Source organism: Phascolarctos cinereus, unplaced genomic scaffold (genome assembly GCF_003287225.1).
Source record: "Phascolarctos cinereus isolate Bilbo 61053 unplaced genomic scaffold, phaCin_HiC Scaffold_7;HRSCAF=346, whole genome shotgun sequence".
Lineage (NCBI taxonomy): Eukaryota > Metazoa > Chordata > Mammalia > Diprotodontia > Phascolarctidae > Phascolarctos > Phascolarctos cinereus.
Window position 1 is genome coordinate 15,751,165 of NW_027556180.1, and position 19,771 is coordinate 15,770,935.

At 40.4% G+C, this 19,771-nt stretch overlaps 1 long non-coding RNA gene across 1 annotated transcript; it reads left to right on the plus strand.

Annotated features, from left to right (window-relative positions):
- The first annotated feature begins 2,862 nt into the window (after positions 1-2,862).
- On the plus strand, positions 2,863-16,069 carry LOC110210117 (uncharacterized). Its single transcript, XR_002325026.2, has 2 exons — positions 2,863-3,240; positions 9,271-16,069. It is a non-coding gene; the product is annotated as an uncharacterized LOC110210117 (long non-coding RNA).
- Positions 16,070-19,771: the final 3,702 nt, after the last annotated feature.

Here is a 19,771-nt window from a genome sequence, read left to right on the forward strand (position 1 = left end):
TCTCCCCCTCTTCTTCCTCCAGTGCAATTTTCTCTCTCACCTCTTTATTCTGTTTTGGGGGGTATCATGCCAGCAAAGGTACCTTATATCCACACCCTCTGTCTACACATACTCCTTCTAATTTCTCTTATCGTAATAAAATTATTGGGTTACGAATATTATTCAGTGCTGGTCTTTTAAAGTCCTTGAAAGTTCTCTATTTCATTAAATATCCATTTTTCCCCTAAAAGATTATATTCTGTTTTGTTGAGTAGCTAATTCTTGATTATAATCCTAACTCCTTTGCTTTCCTGTATATCATATTCCAAGCCCTTCACTTCTTTAATGTGGAAGGTGCCAAATCCTGTGTAATCCTGACTGTAACTCCATGATATTTGAATCATTTCTTTTTGGATGCTTTTAATACTTTCTCCTTGATCTGTGAGCTCTGGAATTTGGCTATGATATTCTTGGGAGTTTTTATTTTGGGATCTCTTTGAGGTGGTGATGGCTGGATTCTTTCAGTTTCTATTTTGCCCTCTGGTTCTAATATATCAGGGTATTTTTCTCTGATAATTTCTTGAAAGATGTTGCCCATGCTTTTTTTTTTTTTCATAGCTTTCAGGTAGTCCAAAAATTCTTATATTATCTCTCCTAGATCTATTGCCTGGGTCAGTTGTTTTTCCAAATGAGAAATTTCACATTTTCTTCTTTTTTTTAACTCTTTGATTTTGTTTTGTCATATTTTTATGTCTCATAGGGTCATTAGTTTCCACTTGTTCAATTCTTCATTTTCTTCAGTGAGCTTTTGTAATTCCTTTTCCATTTGGCCAATTCTATTTTTTTAAATAGTTATTTTCCTCAGTAAATTTTTGTATATCTTTTGCCATGCTACTAACTCTTTTCATCATTCTCTTACATTACTCTCATTTCTCTTCCCATTTTTTTTTCTACTTCTCTAATTTGCTTTTTTTTTTTTAATCCTTTTTTAAGCTCTTCCAGAAATTCTTTTGGAGCCTGAGACAAAATTACATTTTTTCTTTAAGGCTTCACATGTAGCCATTTTGACACAATCGTCCTCTTCTAAGTTTATGACTTGATCCTCCCTATCACTATAATAACTTTCTATAGCCAATCTCTTTTTTGTTTTTTTGGGGGGGCTTTTTGGCTCAATTTTTTCTGCCTTTTTTGTGACTTGGTGTTTTTATGTGAGACCAGAGAGGGCTCTGGTTCTGCACTGTCCCAAGCTTTTTGTGCTGGGGCTCTGAGTCTTACTGCTGGTTTTCCCTGGGCTTCAAGGCTTAGCTTCTGGAGGGTAGGCTTCCCTTTCTGGCTTGTACTGGGGTAGGGGGTCTCCCTGTTCGTCTCCCCTGGCTGAGGGGTTTAGCTGCGGCTTGCTCCAGGGGTAGCGCTTTGCTGCTGGGTTGCTATGGTAAGAGACTCTTTCTAGTGGCTGTCCCTGGAGGAGGGATCTTGTTACTGGCTTGCCCCAGGGGTGGGGCCTGCTTCTGAGTTGCTATGGAAACAGGGTCTTTCTGCTGGCAGGCCCCAGGGGAAGGGTCTCAATATTGGCCAGCCCCAAGATGGGGCTTTACTACTGGTCAGAAATAGGGTCAAGGCCTTGCTGGTGGTTTGTGTTGGGTCACTGGGGTGGGGACTTACTGAGATGCTCACTTGCTTAAGGGGCTGCTGGTTTGCAGGAGGGTGGGGTGTCCCTGGTGAATTGCCCCAAACTTGGAGCTTTGCTGTGGGCCTCCTGCTGTGAGGCTGGCACTGCTGCTGCCCCCAGTGAGACAGACCTCTCCTACCAGGCTGATAAGCTGCATCCCTGCTCCTAGACCAGTTCTGAGGTGGTTTTCTAGCTGTTTGGAGGGCTTCAGATGGTTCTTTCCTCATCCCACTATCTTGTCACTGGAAGTCAATAAAGAAGTTTTTAAAGATGGCTTTTTTTTTTAGTTAGCCAGTGTCTAATTTGAAAGAGACAATATCCCTGAACCTAACTAATGAGTGAGCACCAAAATTTCCCTTTCAGATAGGGATCCCAGAAAATCATGTCAGTAACCAGGACTGGCTGTCTTCAGTAACTTATGCATGGTGAGGCATCAGAAAGCTGAGAGAACATATCTATCCACAAAATCGGTGAGTGCCTATGGAGTGCTGGATAGAAATAAAAGCCATGAATCTGAAGGAGCTTATACTCTACTGTGTGTGGTAGATAGCAAGATAGACAGATCAATGACAGAGACAGTAGATAAATAGACACAGACAGATACAGAGAGTGTATGTTGTATAGGTGATAGATACATGAATATAGTTTGCTTGAAAGTTAGATACATGTATAGACAGACGGACAGAGTTTACTAGATAGATGATGGATGGACGGATGGATGAATGGAAGGACAGATGGATGGATGGATAGATGGGTGGTAAGTACAAGATAATTTGGGGAGGAAGTACTCACAAATGGGAAGATGACAGAAGGTTTCATGTAGGAGGTGGGTTTCAAACTACATCATGAAGGAGATTATGGCTTCTAAGAAGCAGAGGTGAGGAGTATATATGAGACATGGGGGGCAGCCTGTACAGAGATATAGAGACAGGAGACAATGACCTGTGTGTGAAGGCCAGTAATGCTGTCCTTGTGCCAGGCACACGTATTTAGTACATGTAGCCATGTACTAAGGAGGCACCAGATCTAAGTCCAGGGGAGATGTTCTGCCCCTACATTGTTATGGTTTTATGGTTCATTTATCCAAGCGGGATAAGACTGGGGGCCCAGATGCCCTTTGCTACTATGTTTCTCCAAGACACTATGAGAAGGTACATAAACGGTTTTGTGAAGAGGGTCCTGAGAAGGAAGAGAAGGAGGTTGCATAATGAGAAAACTGAAAAAATGAGATAAGAATTCCAAATAATCAGGGACAGATCGTCTGAGGTTTAGTAATTTTGATGCAACTCTGGTCCTAGTGGAGGAAGTCAAGAATGACTCATCCCCTTTCAGCTGGCAAAGGAAATCTGAAACCTATCTCAGAAAGATCATCTGTTTTCCTTCTTGCAACATGGATTTGACCCTTGCACCAGCCAAACCAAACAAACCTTCAACTCTGAACATGACATCCTTTAGAGCAAAGAGTTGCCACTATATTTTTAGTGGCCACATTCAAGCTTGGAGCATCCCTGAGAAATAACTTTTAAATATCGGATCATTTCTGGATAACTACGGGAATGCAGGTGTTGCTCATGACTTCCAGGCAGCCTTGGGTGAGTTCAGGTCCATTCTTATGTAGCATTTGTTCCTAGGGGGCAAATGAAGAATTTTTGTGGGATCAGCTAACTTTTTCAGGCACTCACAGTCATCAACTAAATTCCCCCCACACACACACACACACACATGCCTTACTACTCTAAAAAACAAACATTAGAGCAAACCAGAAAGCTGTCTATAATGCAATGATGATCGGTGGCTGTCATTCCATCTTATTTTAATCAGGTTCATATGTAGAGGTGAGAGGGAGCTATGACATAGATATGGACACATCCAGAATTTGAATTGACGGAGTTATTGAAAATAGTTCTGATCAACCTGATAAATTCTACTTGACTGACTGCCTAACTTGACCCTCAGAGCAAGCAGGGATAAGATTTGCAGTCGAACCCAGTGAGTTTTCCTTGTGGATGGGGGGCAAAGAATAAAGGGATCATCTTGGAGAGCTGATATGGGAGCATGGCTTTGGCAGCTACACCACCATCAGGCTGCATGTCCTTTCTAGCACCTTTCTCTGAAGGTCGGAAGGGGATTTATGAGCATTAATAACCCAGCACACAAGGCAGAGTGCAGATAGCTTTATCCCTGTTTTTCAGCAAATGAGGACTTGCAAAGGTCATTCTGTAAGCTTGGCAGAACTGGAGGTGGGGGGAGATTTTTTTTTAGCTTCCAGATTAATGGTTTTTCACTAGACCATATTACCTGCCAGAGGATGCGGTAAAACAACCAAAACAAGAAATAGTCTTGAAAACCAATGCATGAAGGGGGAAAGGATTGTTTACACTGCAACTGATGCAAAGTCCACATCTGGGCTTTTAAGGGAAGGTCCTGCAGCCCCAGGTGCCTTTTCACACAGAGTGGGAAAAGTAAACTCTATTTTACACCTCCGGGTTTTACAAGCTCCCACATCCAGCAGCATGCTGGACCAGCATTATAGACTAAGTAAACACGTGGCTTACCTCCCAAGGTCTTTTCCCTGCTTCTGTTATCACTGGCAACTGATCCTAAGTATCGTAAGGCTGTAGCAAAGTGGGAAATTTTCACACGGGTTTGGCCTTTTTTTTTTCCCTCCCCACTTTGTGAAACTGCTTATGTTGGGCTTTATTTCATGGCGAAAGTAATATTCAATAGCTGTTTGCAGATGCTCGTAACATCTGCACCCATTTTGGGTCAATCAGGAAAGAAAAGATCTGCTAAGAGAAATAAGCCGCCCGTGCAAAAATAAAAACAGGAAATATCAGCTGCATAACAAGCCGTTACTGAAGTCCCAGAAAGGCTGCAAGTTCTGGCAAAGGCTCAAAGTGGACACGAGCCACAAGAGGCAGAGGAAACTGAGACCAAAGTAATGGTGGGCTTAGAACAGAGCTGGGGGCTGGGGGCCTATGGGGGAGGGCCCTTGATGAGCAAAACTTCCCCAAAGGCATAGGAGGTGAAGCCCAGAGATAATATTTAGTTTTCTTTTGACTTGTGGACTGAACATTTATTGTTGTTCCTAAGTCATTTCAGTTGTGTCCAACTCTTTGTGACCCCATTTGGGGTTTTCTTGGCAAAGATCCTGGAGTGGTATGCCCTTTTCTTCTCCAAGTGCAAGTTCAAGATAATGCACTAATCATTTTAGAGATGAGGAAACTGAGGTAAATGGGGTTAAGTGAGTTGTCCAGGGTTACACAGCTAGTAAGTGTCTGAGGACAGATTTGAACTCAGGTCTTCCTGTCTTCAGGACACACTAGTGCTTTATTACCTGCCCCACTTTTTAAAGAAAGTTCAAGTATCAGCAAGCAAGAGGAGGCTTTCCAAATGACCTTCAAAAGTTCAGCTGAGATGCCACATCTTATACGTGTCCTTTCCTGGTTCCCCCAGTTCTTATTCCTATTATTCCAAACCTCTAAAATTACAGTGTGTCTACACTCATACACATGTGTGGGTGGGTGTGTGCTCAGATTGCTACTCCTCCTTGTCGCTCCATCCCTCCCCACAGAGTGGAAGCTCTTTGAAGGCAGGGACTTTTCCTTTGTAACACTGGTGCTTCTCACAATGTCTGGCATGTTCGCTTTTTGGCAAGGCTCAGATTTCACTGGTGTAGGAATTTGCAATAAGGAAAACCCATCTACTTTTGTTCTAGGTTTCTCAGGACCATAAGATTCAGTTCAAATTGAACTAGACTTGGTTGCTCAGGCTAACTTCAATGCCTTCTACTCTATGTTTCTCCCACCTAGGTATTAAGTATGACTGAATGTTACAAATAGCAAAAAAGTTAGTGGAAGAAAGTTCATTTTAAAAAAGCCCTCGACTTTTTAGAACAGAAACAACCAGGGAAAGAAGAGTTGGGACCAGCCTTTAAAAACAGGGAGAGATCACGAGTTTTAACAACTTAAAGAGGAAAAAAAATCCACAGCTAAATTTGTGATGCCTAGTTTTGAGAAGTCTATGGGACAGGGTGAAGAGAAGGGAAAGTACTCCATTAGCGTGTGAAGACATATGTAAAAAGAACTTTGCAATGATAAAATGCTTTGGAAGCAGAAACATAGATTATTGCAGCCTGAGAGATCATAGGATCGTGGATTTAAAGCCAATAGTCAAAAATCATTCAGTAAGCACCTACTATGTGCCAAGAACCGGGGATATAAATTTGAAAAAGAAAAAAAGATGTGAAAGAGATCATTCAAGCTCATGTACTGGATCCTTATATGGGTCAATGAGACTAGCAGATAGCAAAATTCTAATCTCCATAATCCATGCCACTGGTTGCATAGGAGATAGAGAAAGGCCGTGAAGATGGGTCAGTTTGAATCCATCATGACTGATGGAAAAACATCTGGAACATGGAAAAATATTACTATTAGTAACTTTCCACTGTTCTCATCATTGGATCAATTTCATTCCAGAAACACCAACCAACACAAGGCTCACTGCATCATGACAACAATATTCTAAGGGTCTTTGGGGACCTAACCAACAGACCATCCTGAGAAGGAAACCACAACACACATAGGATTTGAAGGATCTTGGGATTGTGGATAATGCACTGATCAGTAAACCATGAGCAAGAGCAGTGCATGAGGGATCCAGGAGAGTTCATGTATCTTTCTGTCTCATGCTCTGGGAGTAGCTTAAAGAAATAGATAAGCCTGTTGAGATCTTCATTCTAAGAAGACAGAATAGACTTCCTTCCTTAGTCTTCAGAGCTAAGAAGTTCATTAGTAGCCTAAAAATGGATTAGCAAATCTACTTTTAATAAAATAGCGTGCTTAGTAAAAATAGTGTTTTGTAGAAAGCTCTTAGGCACTCATGATCTCATGTGATCCTTACAACAGCAGATCCATGTATAAGATATAAAATTAGTCTTTGAAGTCAGAAAGACTTAGGTTCAAGTGGCATCTCAGACACTTTCTGGTTTCTGTGACTCTGGGCAAGTCACAGTCTTTTAGACAACTCTGTAGAATATTTCAATTTTATTAATCTCACCTTTGGTTTTCAGTATTTCTAGTTTGGTATTTGGGGATTTTTAATTTGGTCTTTTTCTAGTTTTTTTTAGTTCCATGCCCAATTCATTGATCTCCTCTTTATCTATTCTATTTATGTAAGCATTTAGAGATTTAAAACTTCCCCTAAGAACTGCTTTGGCTGCATCCCATAAGTTTTGGTATGTTGTCTCATTATTGTCATTCTCTTGAATGAAGTTATTGATTGTTTCTGTGAATGAAGATATTGATTGTTTCTATGATTTGTTGTTTGACCCATTCATTCTTCAGAATTATATTATTTAGTTTTCAATTAATTTTTAGTCTATCTTTCCATGGCCCTTTATTATACATAACTTTATTTCATCATGATCTGAAAAGGATGCACTTAATATTTCTGCCTTTCTGCATTGGATTGTGAGATTTTTATGCTCTAGTACGTGGTCAGTTTTTGTGTAAGTACCATGTACAGGTGAGAAAAAAAGTATATTCCTTTCTATCTCCATTCAATTTTCTCCAGAGATCTACCATATATAGCTTTTCTAAAATTCTATTCACCTCCTTAACTTCTTTCTTGTCTATTTTGTGGTTAGATTTATCCAGTTCAGAGAGGGAGAGGTTGAGGTCCTGCCACTAGTATAGTTTTGCTGTCTATTTATTCCTATAACTCCCTGAACTTCTCTTCTAAGAATTTGAATGCTGTACCACTTGGTGCATATATGTTTAGTAATGATACTACTTCATTGTGTATGGTACCTTTTAGCAGGATGCATTTTCCTTCCTTATCTCTTTTAATAAGATCTATTTTTGCTTTTGTTTTGTCTAAGATCAGGATTGCTACCCCTTTTTTTTTTACTTCAGGTGAAGCATAATATATTCTGCTTAACTCTGTAGAATATATATTGAGAGAGAGAGAGAGAGAGAGAGAGAGAGAGAGAGAGAGAGAGAGTCAGAGAACCTATATTCTTCTAGTCACTGATTTTGCTACCTGTGTGAACCAGAGCACTATTTAACCTTTTGGGGGCCTCAGCATTCTAATTTATAAAATGAGGGAGTCAGCAAACTATACCTGAGTATCAAATTTGACCCACCGACTAAGAATGGTTTTTACATTTTAAAAAATCTACTTTAAAAATGCTAAAACCATTCTTAGTTCAGGGGTATACAGAAACAGATGGGAACCAAATCTGCTCTAGTTTGCTGACTCCTGGGCTAAATGTTCTTCAAAGCCCCTTGTAGCCATAAATCTATTGTCCTATTGACAACCCTGTGAGTCAGGTAGTGAAAGTACCATGATAGTCTCTTATTTGTTTATTTTTTGGCAAGGCAGTTGGGGTTAAGTGACTTGCCCCAGAGTTACACAGCTAGTAAATATCGAGTGTCTGAGGCTGGATTTGAACTCAGGTCCTTCTGACTCCAGAACCAGTGTTCTGTCCACTGAGCCACCTAGCTGCCCCTCACGATAGCCTTTTGAAAAGTGAGGCATTTGAGGCTCGTAGACAGGCATTAAATAACTTGTACGATGTCACATACTAGCAAGTGGCCAAACAGAGATTCTAAACCAGGTCTAAGTCAAGTCTTCTGACTCCAAACACAGTATTCTTTCACCCTCACCAACCGAATTTCTTTCTACTCCTATGCTTTCCCTGATATCTATGAGTTTGCAAGAGTTGTGGTTAGTGCATACACCTGGAACGTCTTCCTTTTTTTTTTCTGTCAGCCTTAGGAAACGGTCACATTTGACCACAAACTTCCTTTTGAAACTCTCCTCCTTCTCCTCGTGTTTTAAAACAAAGACCCAATATTTCTTCTGCTGTATGGCTGCAAACACTCCAAAGTCTCCAAAGAATTCAAATTGAGGCGCATCCAAGGGGCAAAAGAGAAGTTCATTGTGGACCTGAACAGGCTGCAACACATAATTAAAAAAAAAAAAAGGAATTGCAAAAGGGAAATGGGAGGGAGGAAGGATATCATTAAAAATAATGTGTGATGGAAAAAATGAAGATGAGCTATTTCTATGGTAAGAGTAAGGGATAAATGATAAAAAAAATAGTAATAGCCCATGTGATCCATTGTCATTCTTACGTTATCAAGAGAAAGCAAGGAGGGCTCCGCCTTTTTGAGTATTCCTCTGGAAGGACATGGGCAATAGGTTTCCAAGGCAGTCAGTCAATAAACATTTAAGAAGTATTTACTATGTACCAGATACTGGGCTAGATACTATTACAGGCACTAGTAGATACCTACTATGTGTCAGACACTGGTGATAGGTGGACACATATGGCTTGTATCAAGTATCATTAGAGGGAACATTAAAGTGGATGAGAGGACAGATCCTTTTGCCCATCTTGGTGCCGGAGCAATGAAATTCCATGACGTCTACCATTATCATCAGCTAAGGTTGAAAAGGAGGAGCTTAATGAAGTTCAAGGACACTGTGGCAGGCACTGGAGATGCAAAGTCAGCAGCAACACAGTAGCCCTCTGTCTGTTCACATTCTTCCACATAGATGTCTCAAAGGGCTTGCAGAGAACAACTTTCAACTTTCCTTTTTTTTCTTTTCAGATCTCAAAAAGAGTCGATGTGACTGTCAATGAATAGTCTTGCCTCTGGCCAGGTCAGTCGGACCATGAACCTGATAAAAAAAAAGGCTTGAGAGTCAGTATTGACATGTGGTCTCCATCAACAATGCTGATGACGTTCCCAGACTTCCTTGACTTTTAAAAGGTGATTGGGGTCCCTGAGTCCTTTTAGTTGGCTCACAGATAACTTTCCCAAAACTTTCCCAAGGAGTGAAGATGACTGATCTGGGAAGCTGCTAATAAGATCACAGGCCAGCGGCACTGATAGGGTAATTGGCGGGATGGTTTGGTTTGGTTTTGTTATGTTTTGTAGGCCAACAGAAGAACAGCTAAAGCTGCATCTAAGGATATTTGGTGCTTTGGGCAGGCAAGAGACAGAAAGCAAAGCTGGGCTTCTGCTTATTTCAACAATAGTTGTCAGAATTCACTTTCTTCAGGCATTAACATAATCTGTTCCAGAGACACCTGTCCAATCTCTAGTTCCTTTGGTAAATAAGACTGGGCACAGATCCAACTAGTACACAGAGGAAATCCATCATCTCCTAATGGGGCAAGAAAATTATAGCATTCAACATGATTGTGATGTTAATTCTTCAAAAATCTTTGTGATTTTGGTAGTCTGTAGAGGAAAGATCATTGCACTGCAAGGTAAGAGACTGAGATTCTAGTCCCAACAACTGCACAAGTTAGCTCTGTGAACTGGGTCTAGTGCTTAACCTTTCAGGGCCTCAGTTTCCTCATCTGTCAAATAAGAGGACTGGGTGCCATGAAGGTCCTTTCCAGATGTACTCTTGACAAGCCAAAGGACTAGCATTGCATCTTCGGATGAGAAGGCCTGGGTTCAAATCTTGGCTCTGTCACTTATTTCCCATATAACCCTAGGCAAGCAATTTCCCTTTTCCAGGCCTCAGTTTCTATATCTGTAAGGTAAGAGGATTGGAATTAAGTACAATGAAACAAGCATTAGCTCTATAGACAAAGGGCTCAGGTTCAAATGGCATTTCAGATGTTTTTATCTGTGACTATACAAATTCCTTAATTTCCCTGGTCTCCTTATCGTAATCCTTATCTATAGCATAAATATGTTCACCCTCACTCCATGCTCTGTGTTAGGCTGTGGGGACCTAAAGATGAAAATGAAAGATTCTGGGCTCTCAAAAGTTTACCTTGTATCAGGAAAGACAACACATTCTTAAGTAAGCACAGACATGAGATACCCAACATGACAAAAAGGCAAATGAGGGAAGGAAGGGGGCCAAGATTTAGGAGGGATCAGGAAAAGCCTTGTGCAAGAGAGAATTGGCATTATAAGAAGCAGAGGTACTAGGAAATGATCTAGAATTAAAATAGATAACAATTTCTAGAATTAAAACAAGGAAGAATAAGCCAAAATAATTATTTTGGTTCTGCTAGCCTTCTCTAAATATAAATATATATATAAATATATATATAAACTGTGCTGTGAGCTTTGGGGGGGGGCAAGAAGAGAACAACCAATTTTTAAGTGCCTACTATGTGCCCAGCACTGTGCTAAGCATTTTCAAGACAATTTCATTTGTTGATGAGGAATGCATTCTAACAAACAGGGCCTACCATAAAACTCTACCAGACTGGGTAGGGAAATGTGAGCTATTCTTCCTGCTCCCCACTTCCTCATGAAGCACCCAGCTATCCTCTGAAAGTACGTAGTTCAAGTACTGGGATTTATTGAGCTGCCAATATTTTCTCATGACCCCTTCCTCTTTGGCAGTAAATTTGTTCCTGCAACATACAATAATGAAAGTAGGAACACTCACCCCACTTGGATGGCATATCTTGGCATTTCTACCTCCAAAACATCTCCCCCATCCCTCCCTTTCCCTCCACCCACACAACCTCCATTCTCTTTCAGGGCTTCATCACCTCTCACCTATTACAAGACACTCCCAGTTGGGCTATTACAACAGGGCTTCCACTCCCTCTCTTTCTCCAAACCACCCTACACCCCACCCACACAGCTGTCAAAGTGATTTTCCTGAAGTGAAGGTCTGTCTCATATCACACTTCCACTTAATAAACTCCAATGATTCCCAAGATCTCTGGGAGCAAACAAACTTTTTTTTTTCATTTAAAGACTTTCTTAAACTACGTTACTCCATTCATGTACTCTATAGTCACCAAGTCAAATCAAGTATTTATTAAGAACCTACTATGTGCCAGAAACTGGGAGTACCGAGAAAGGCACAAAGAGTCCCTCTGTTCGATTCAGACTGACCGATGGTCTTCCTCTTCCTCATCCAGCACGCTCCATTTACAGTCTCTATTCCTTAGACTCCTTCAAAATTGAACTCTGAAACAGCTTCTACATGAAATCTTCCCAGATCCCTACAGCTCCTAGTGCCCTCCCCTACCATACTGCCTCATGGCTGCTCTTTGAATACATTTTCTATATACCAGAATTGTTGCTGCTGCTGTTGCTGAGTTATTGAAGTGGTGTCTGACTCTCCATGCATGACCCCATTTGGGGTTTTCTTGGCCAAGATACTGGAATGGTTTGTACAGTTCCTGTACGTTGTACAGGAAACTGAGGCAAACAGGGTAAAGTGACTTGCCCAGTGTCACACAATTAGTAAGTGAGATCAAATTTGAACTCAGGTCTTCCTGACTGGCACTCTGTGAATATTGGCACCACCTAGCTACCCTATATACCAATACATGTACTTGTTTTCTCCCTAAACCAAATTCTGAGTATCTTGAGAGCAGGAAAGCCCTCTCTTGCAGTTTTTTCACTTAGCACGGTGCTGGGCACAAAGTGAACTCTTAATGAGTACTTGCTGAATGGTTGCTATTGTAGGCAATAAATGACTTCGAGAAGTCAGGAAACACACCATTGGCCTTTCTTTTCTTCAAACAGAGGAATGACGATCTTGTTCCTGAACTCCACTAGAAACAAATCTTTTCCAGTTACATTTAGGTTTTTACTCTATGCCTAGTTTCCCAACATTCTTTAGTAAAAAATATATGTATATCTGCCTAAGATTTTGATGGTAATAATAGCTGGATTGAATTCTTCCTCCACTTGGTTACATGTTTCAGTGGAAAGCACATTGTATCTGCCATCAGAGGACCTGGGTTCAAATCATGCACTGCTATCTATCACTTGTATAAACTTAGACAAACTTCCACCTTAACCTCTTTGGGCCTCAGTTTCCCTACCTTGAAAATTAATGTTTTGACCTACAGCTTCAAATCTGATGTATTTCTGAAGATTTGCTTTTTTGCCTTTGTTTGTATCCCTGATGCTTAGCACAGTGCCTGGAACATCGTAGGTGCTTAATTAATGCTAACTGACTGATTGACCATCTAAAAGAAAGAAACAATCATTCTAAGGGACTGCATACATGAAACTTTAGACCTAGAAGACCTTAGAGATTATCTAGACCTGCCTCCTCATTTTACAGATGAATAAACTGAGGCAAAGAGAAAGCGACTTGCCTATAACTAATAAATAGAAATTCTAAGCTAGAACCCTCACGGTCCTGACTTCCTACTGCATGAATTTATGCAATCACTTGTTTTTTATTGGACCTCAGATTTTTTTATCTATTAAATTTGGGACTTGCTCTGGATAAAAACAACAACAATATTTATATTGCACTTAACTGTGTTCCAGGAACCATGCTAAGCACTTTTCAACTTTACAACAACCATGGGAGTGCTATTATTATTGTTATTATGATCTCCATTTTACAGATAAGGAAACTGAGGCAAACATCAGCCAACGTCACACAGCTGGACAGCGTCTGAGGCTGGATTTGAATTCAGGTTTTCTTGACTCTAGGCCTGGCACTTAATCCACTATACCATCTGCCTGTCCCTTAAATGAGCTCTAAGGTCCCTTCCAACTTTATCCTAAGACCTTGAAGTTAAGCTTCTATTATTTTACTTACTTCTAGGGCCATTCCTGATCAGGAATAGCTAGGATTTATTTAACAACCACCATGAATAAAATATAACTAACCATCTAGAAAACAAAGGCTTTGCCCTCTAGTAATGTCCAGTATATTAAGACATATATAGATAATCTTCTCTGTGCCAAGCTAGAAAAGGGAGGGTGATTTGGTATGCAAATTGGCTTCCATATGACCTCTGTACCTCATTTCCCTCAGTCTTAACAGGATGTTATTTCTTTAAGAATACCAACACGGAAAGACCACAAAGAAATGGGAAGGAAAATAGACATCTTCATGCAGACTTATTTCTGGTTGAACTCCCATACTATGTACACCACTGCCAACCCCCATATTGTTTCTGGAGAAAGTATAATATAAAATACGCCCCTTTATATGATGGAGGATAAGGTCTGTAACCAAACCACCAAATAGCTATTTCTTCAGGAATTCCTAGTGACGAAGGAGCTAGCCAAAAAAAAAAAAGATGATCCAGTCATGTGTCTGGCCAAATTATGGCCCCACTACTTGGGCAGCAAGGTAACCCCATGTTGTGTTATGAGACCAGTTTCCAGACTTCATTACTAATGGCATTTGTGAGACATCAAGACAGATTTCATAAAATGCAGTCAAGAAAAGGTAACATTTGAATTATCTGGATACATGCCCAACTGCCAGGATTTCACTCTACCTGTATCCTGACCACCTTCTTTCAGTCTTATTCATTCACTATCAGGAAGTTAGGTTTTAGAAGTTCCTGCTTTATTGGGTTTTTCCCCCTTTTCCTCACTATTTTGGGAACAGTTCTGCAAATGTATGCTGCTGTAATAGCTGAAGATGCAAATTAAATAAATGCACATGCATTTCCACGCAGTAGAGAAATAAGATGCAACTTTGTTCTTCAAAGTTCTCATGAAGACAATTAATCCATGATGCCTCTTATTTATGTAATGCCCCCCCCAATTCCCCAACTCCCATTATTATTAGAGGCTGATTCCCCAGAAGGTGACTGACTTATTCTCCCCTCAGTGTCCTAGGGGTAAACCTGAGGGGCTGGGGTTTCTTTCTTTTTTTTTTTTACTTTTTTTTCGGTAGGCAATGGGGATAAGTGACTTGCCCAAGGTTACACAGCTAGTAAATATCAAGTGTCTGAGGCCAGATTTGAACTCGGGTCCTCCTGACTCCAGGACCAATGGTCTATCCACTGTGCCACCTAGCTGCCCTAGGCCTAGGGCTTCTGATACTGTCGCTTCAAGCCCCACAAGTGTGTTCCCTACCTTTATTAGCCAGACAGAATTAGCTTTTAGAAAAAGGTATATACTAATATCCTATAATAAGAACAATATTTACAAAACCAACCTCTCATGATGGGTGCACCCTCTCAATTCTGAATGCAGTACCCTAGATGTGGTCTGATCAGAGAGGGCCATCATCTTCATGATCCTAAGCACGGTTCTTCTCTCAATGCAGACTAAGATTGTTTGCTTTTTCTCAATACCATAGCACACTATTCACTCATATTTAACTTGTAGCTCATTTCAACCCCCAGGTCTTTTTCAGATGAGCTACTATCTAGCTGGCACCCCTCCCCCAACTTACACACGTAGAATTGGTTTTGTTTTTAGCCCAACTGTAAGAAATTACATTTATTAGAAAGAGATATTCCATTTAAAGTAACTATCAACAATAGAAAATATTTGGGAGTCTACCTGCGAAGACAAACTTAGGAACTATATGGACACAATTACAAGACGCTTCACACATAAAGTCAAAGATAAATAATTGGAAAAATATCAGTTGCTCACGGATAGGCTGAGCTAATGTAACAAAAAATGACAATTCTATCTAAATTAATTTACTTATTCAGTGCCATACCAATCAAACTACCAAAAAAAAATTATACAGCTAGAAAAAATAACAAAATTCGTCTGGAAGAACAAAAGGTCCAACATATTAAGAAAATTAATGAGAGGAAATGTAAGAGAAAATGGCCTAGCCATACCAGATCTGAAACTGTGTTATACAATAGTAATCCTCAAAACTACTTGTTACTGGCTAAGAAGTAGAGTGGTGGATCAGTGGGATAGGTTAGGTACATAAGACATAATAATCAATGACTATAGTAATCTACTGTTTGATAAACCCAAAGACTCCAGCTTCGAGTGTCAAATTCACTATTTGACAAAAACTGCTGGGAAAACTGGAAAATAGCATGGCAGAAACTAGGCATAAACCAACATCTTACACCATGTACTAAGAAAAGGCCAAAATGGGTACATGATTTAGACATAAAGGGTGATACTATAAGCAAATTAGGAAATCCAGGAGTAGTTTACCTGTCAGATCTATGGAGAACAGAAGAATTTATGACCAAACAAGAGATACTGAACATTGTGAAATGAAAAGTGGATGATTTTTATTACACTAAATTGAAAAATTTTTGCACAAAGTCAGTGCAACCAAGATTAGTAGGGAACCAGAAAGCTGGGAAACAAGTGTTACAGCCAATGTCTCTGATAAAGGCCTCATTTCTAAAATATGTAAAGAACTAAGTCAAATTTATAAAAATACAAGTTATTCCCCAACTGATAAGTGGTCAAAGAATATGAACAGACAGTTTTCAGATGAAGAAATTAATGCTATCAATCACATGAAAAAATGCTCTAAATCACTATTGATTAAAGAAATGCCAATTAAAAGAACTCTGGGGTGCCACATCATACCTGCCAGATTGGCTAACATGACAAAACAGGAAGATGATAAATGTTGGAGAAGATACGGAAAAATTGGAACACAAATGCATTATTGGTGGAGTTATGAACTGATCCAGCCATTCTGGAGAGCAATTTGGAACTATGCCCAAAAGACTATAAAACCGTGCATGTCCTTTGATCCAACAATACCACTTCTAGGTCTGTATCCCAAAGAGATCATAAAAATGGGAAATGGACCCACCTGTATAAAAATATTTATAACATTGCTTTTTGTGGTAGCAAAGAATTGGAAATTGAGGGGATGCCCATCAATTGGGGAATGGTTGAATAAGCTGTAGCGTATGAATGTAATGGAATCCTATTGTTCCATAAGAAATGGTGAGCAGGAAGATTTCAGAAAACCTGGAAAGACTTACATTGAACTGATGCTGAGTGAAGTGATCAGAGCCAGGCGAACATTGTACACAATAACAGCAAAATTGTGTGATGCCCAACTTTGATAGCTTTAGCTCTTCTCAACAAAGCAATTCCAAAACTAAAGGTGGAAATGCTATCCACATCGAGAGAAAGAACTATGGAGTCTGAATGCAGATCAAAGCACACTATTTTCTCTCCTTTTTTTTTGTTTCTTCTTTCTAGTGTTTTTTTTTCCTTTGGTTCTGATTCTTCTTTACACCAAGACTAATGTGGAAATATGTTTAATATGATTGTACATGTGTAGCCTATATCATATTACATGTAATCTTGGGGAGGGGGGAAGTGAGAGAAGGGGAAAATTTAGAACTCAAAATCTTATAAAAGTGAATGTTGAAAACTAAAAGTAAATAAATTAATTTTTTTTCAAATTACATTTATTTCTATTAAATCTGATTCAGTTAGGTTCATATCAATATTCTGACTTTGGAATCTTTTTGGAACTTGACTTCATTGTCTTAGCTAATCCTCCTACCTTTGTGCCATCTGCCTATCAGATAAACATGGTATCCATGCCTTATCCGAGTCATTGACAAAAGTGTTAAAGAGCAGGTCAAGCATACATCTTTGGAGCACTTCATAAGAGACTTCCTTCCAAGTTGATATTAAACTATGCATGACTACTCTCCAGAAAAGGCTATCCAACAAGTCCTGAACTGCATCTATCTACTATAATATCGTCTCTCTTCTACCTCTTTATTTTCCCAGGAAAAGGATATTAGCTACCATGATAAATGACATGCTAATGCAAAATAAAAATCAAATGAGCCACACCACCTTCTCTCCATCATCCATTGCCAACATCCTAGAGTTCTAAACCTCCTTTGATCTTCCTTTTTGCCCCCATATAACTGTGAACCCCTTTTCTGGTGGATTGAGCCTTCCTCCCTAACCTCAACTCATTCTATGTTAGTGCCCTTGACAATATTCATTTGTCATCATCTTCTCTAACCTACCCCTGCTTCCTTCTCCTGCATATTTCTTTTTTAAAAATCTGTGTTCATTAATGACTTTCCTATGCATAATATTTCTTTTTTGTCAGTTCTCTCTCTTCCTTCTCATTGGAACTGATTCTCTTTTTTCCTTCAAAATGTTACTCTTAAGGGTTTCCCCAGGCTTAGTGACCCAACTTGCCCTGTAGAATTTTAGTCGATGGGATCTTCCCACCTATCCTTTATTTGGACCCTTTGAAACCAGCTCTCTCTAATTCTGGGCTGCTCTCAGACTGTCCCAGGTTTCTTTCACCTTCTCTCCTAAAAACTCTGAGAAAAAAATGATCTCTTCTCTCCCCAAACCCCATTTCAAAGCCAACATTCACTTCTTGCACAAGCTAGTTTACCACACAAGCCATTTTCACCATCCAAAGCTATTGCCCTAGTTTTCTTTCTTCCCTCTTTTAAAGAGAAAAGGATATTCTGAGAGAGAAAAAGCAGAAGAAATTTGCCATTGGGAAGAGGCCAAACACTAGTTAGTCAGTCTGTCAATTGGCATTTATTAAGTGCCTATTATGTGCCAGGCACCCGACCCCATACTAAGCACTGGGGACTTGATGCAATCAATGAATCAACATTTATTGCAAACCTACTATGTGCCAGGGACTAAGCACTGGAGATGAAAAAAGAAGCAAAAAATTGTACCTGCCCTCCAGGAGCTTACAATCTAAGGGGAAAGACAACATGTAAATGAATATTTACAAAGCAATCTATCTACAGGATACATAGAAAATAACAAAAGAAAGACACTAGAATTGTTGTTGTGTTTGTCCTTCATTCTCGAAGAAGTCCATGTCATTGGGGAGATGATGACATGACTTGCAATTGACTTTGATTTGAGTGAGGGAGGGCTGCGCAAGGTCATCAGCCTCACTTTTCCTCTGGAGCCGCCTGGGTCCAGTGGCCAGATATTCCTGATGAATTAGAGATGGCCCAGGATAGAGGGAGAGACTCTGCCCCTTTTAAGCTAAGGTTTTTTCAGGTTCTTACTTTGAGTGAGGCAACACCCATTCAGTGAATAAGCCTCTTTAAGAAGTGAGTCAAGCAATGGCCTCTTTAATCAAAAAAGAGTCAAAATGGGAGGGGAAGACCCTCAGGATTGCTGGCCAAAGGAGAAACAGTTACTATTTACATTCACTCAGAGCCAGCAGGGCCCAAAAAATAACCATTAAGTGGTGCTTGAGCAGGGACCTCTTGTCCAATCTATGAGCTCCAGAGTGAACTGGGTTTAAGGCTTGGTCTTTGAGAAAGAAATCTAGGCAGTAAACCTCAAGTTAACTAGGCAGCTTTTGGCCATCAAAAGTTACCTTCCTTTGCACAGAACACCCTCAGGCAAGGGGAGAGGGGAAAGAAGAGAGGAGAGGAGAGGAGAGGAGGGGAGGGGAGAAGAGGAGAGGGGTGGGGAGGAGAGGGGAGGACCAGCTGAGTTACCCAACTGGAACTGGCCAGATGGATCCCCAGTTAGGCAGCTTGGACGACTCACAAATTATGTTTATCCTTCCTTCTCGAAGAGGACCGTGATATTAGAATTAAGAGGGGTTGGGAAAGGCTTCCCATAAAAAGTGAGGTTTTAGCTGGAACTTAAAGGAAGCCAGAAAGGTCAGTAGATAGAGTTGAGGAGGGACAATGGTTGCTCCAGGGATGGGAGACAATCAGAGAAAATTCCCATCCAGAAATAAAACTGTGACTAAATGCTGCAGTCCTGTGTGACATCAGGAAGACACTATATATCTTGCTCTTTTCCTAAACTCATCTTCTCCTAGGTATCTGATAATGACAATGCCCAGGATTACCTCATGGGACAAGGGAAGGGTGCCACTCAACCTTTGAGCTCTGGCCAGAGGGCCTGTTGCTACTTCCTCCCTCTCCAGTGCACCCCCCTCTGCCGGGCCACCCAGCTGTCGAACTTGGCTCTGACTCTGCAGCCACAGTCAGGACCACCTGCCAAGACTTCTTCAGTCCTCAACATCTCTGTGGTGGCCTTGGCCTTTTGAAAGCCAAAGGAGAAGGAAGGGATGGAGAGTGCTTGCTGCGGCTCAAACAGCAGTCATTTTCTAGCACTTCTCTAGAATGAGAGTTCAGCAGCTGCTGTGGAAGCTCACAGCGGGACCCTTAACAGGCGATCACTGCCCCTCTGTTGCTGAGGGAGTCACCTTTCAGAGCCAGCCAGGAGTAGCCCATATAATGCAGGTGGTCACATATTTAGGGATTAGAGGGGCTGTAGGTGCTGCTTTTGTAAATGCTTAATAACTGGGAAAATAAATTAAATTTTACTTAAATTGAGAGCTGGTTTTGAAGAAGGGAGAAAGTATGATTTATATTCTGAGACAGAAACATTGAAATGAAGACTCAGTGAGAGACCAAGCTAACAGACG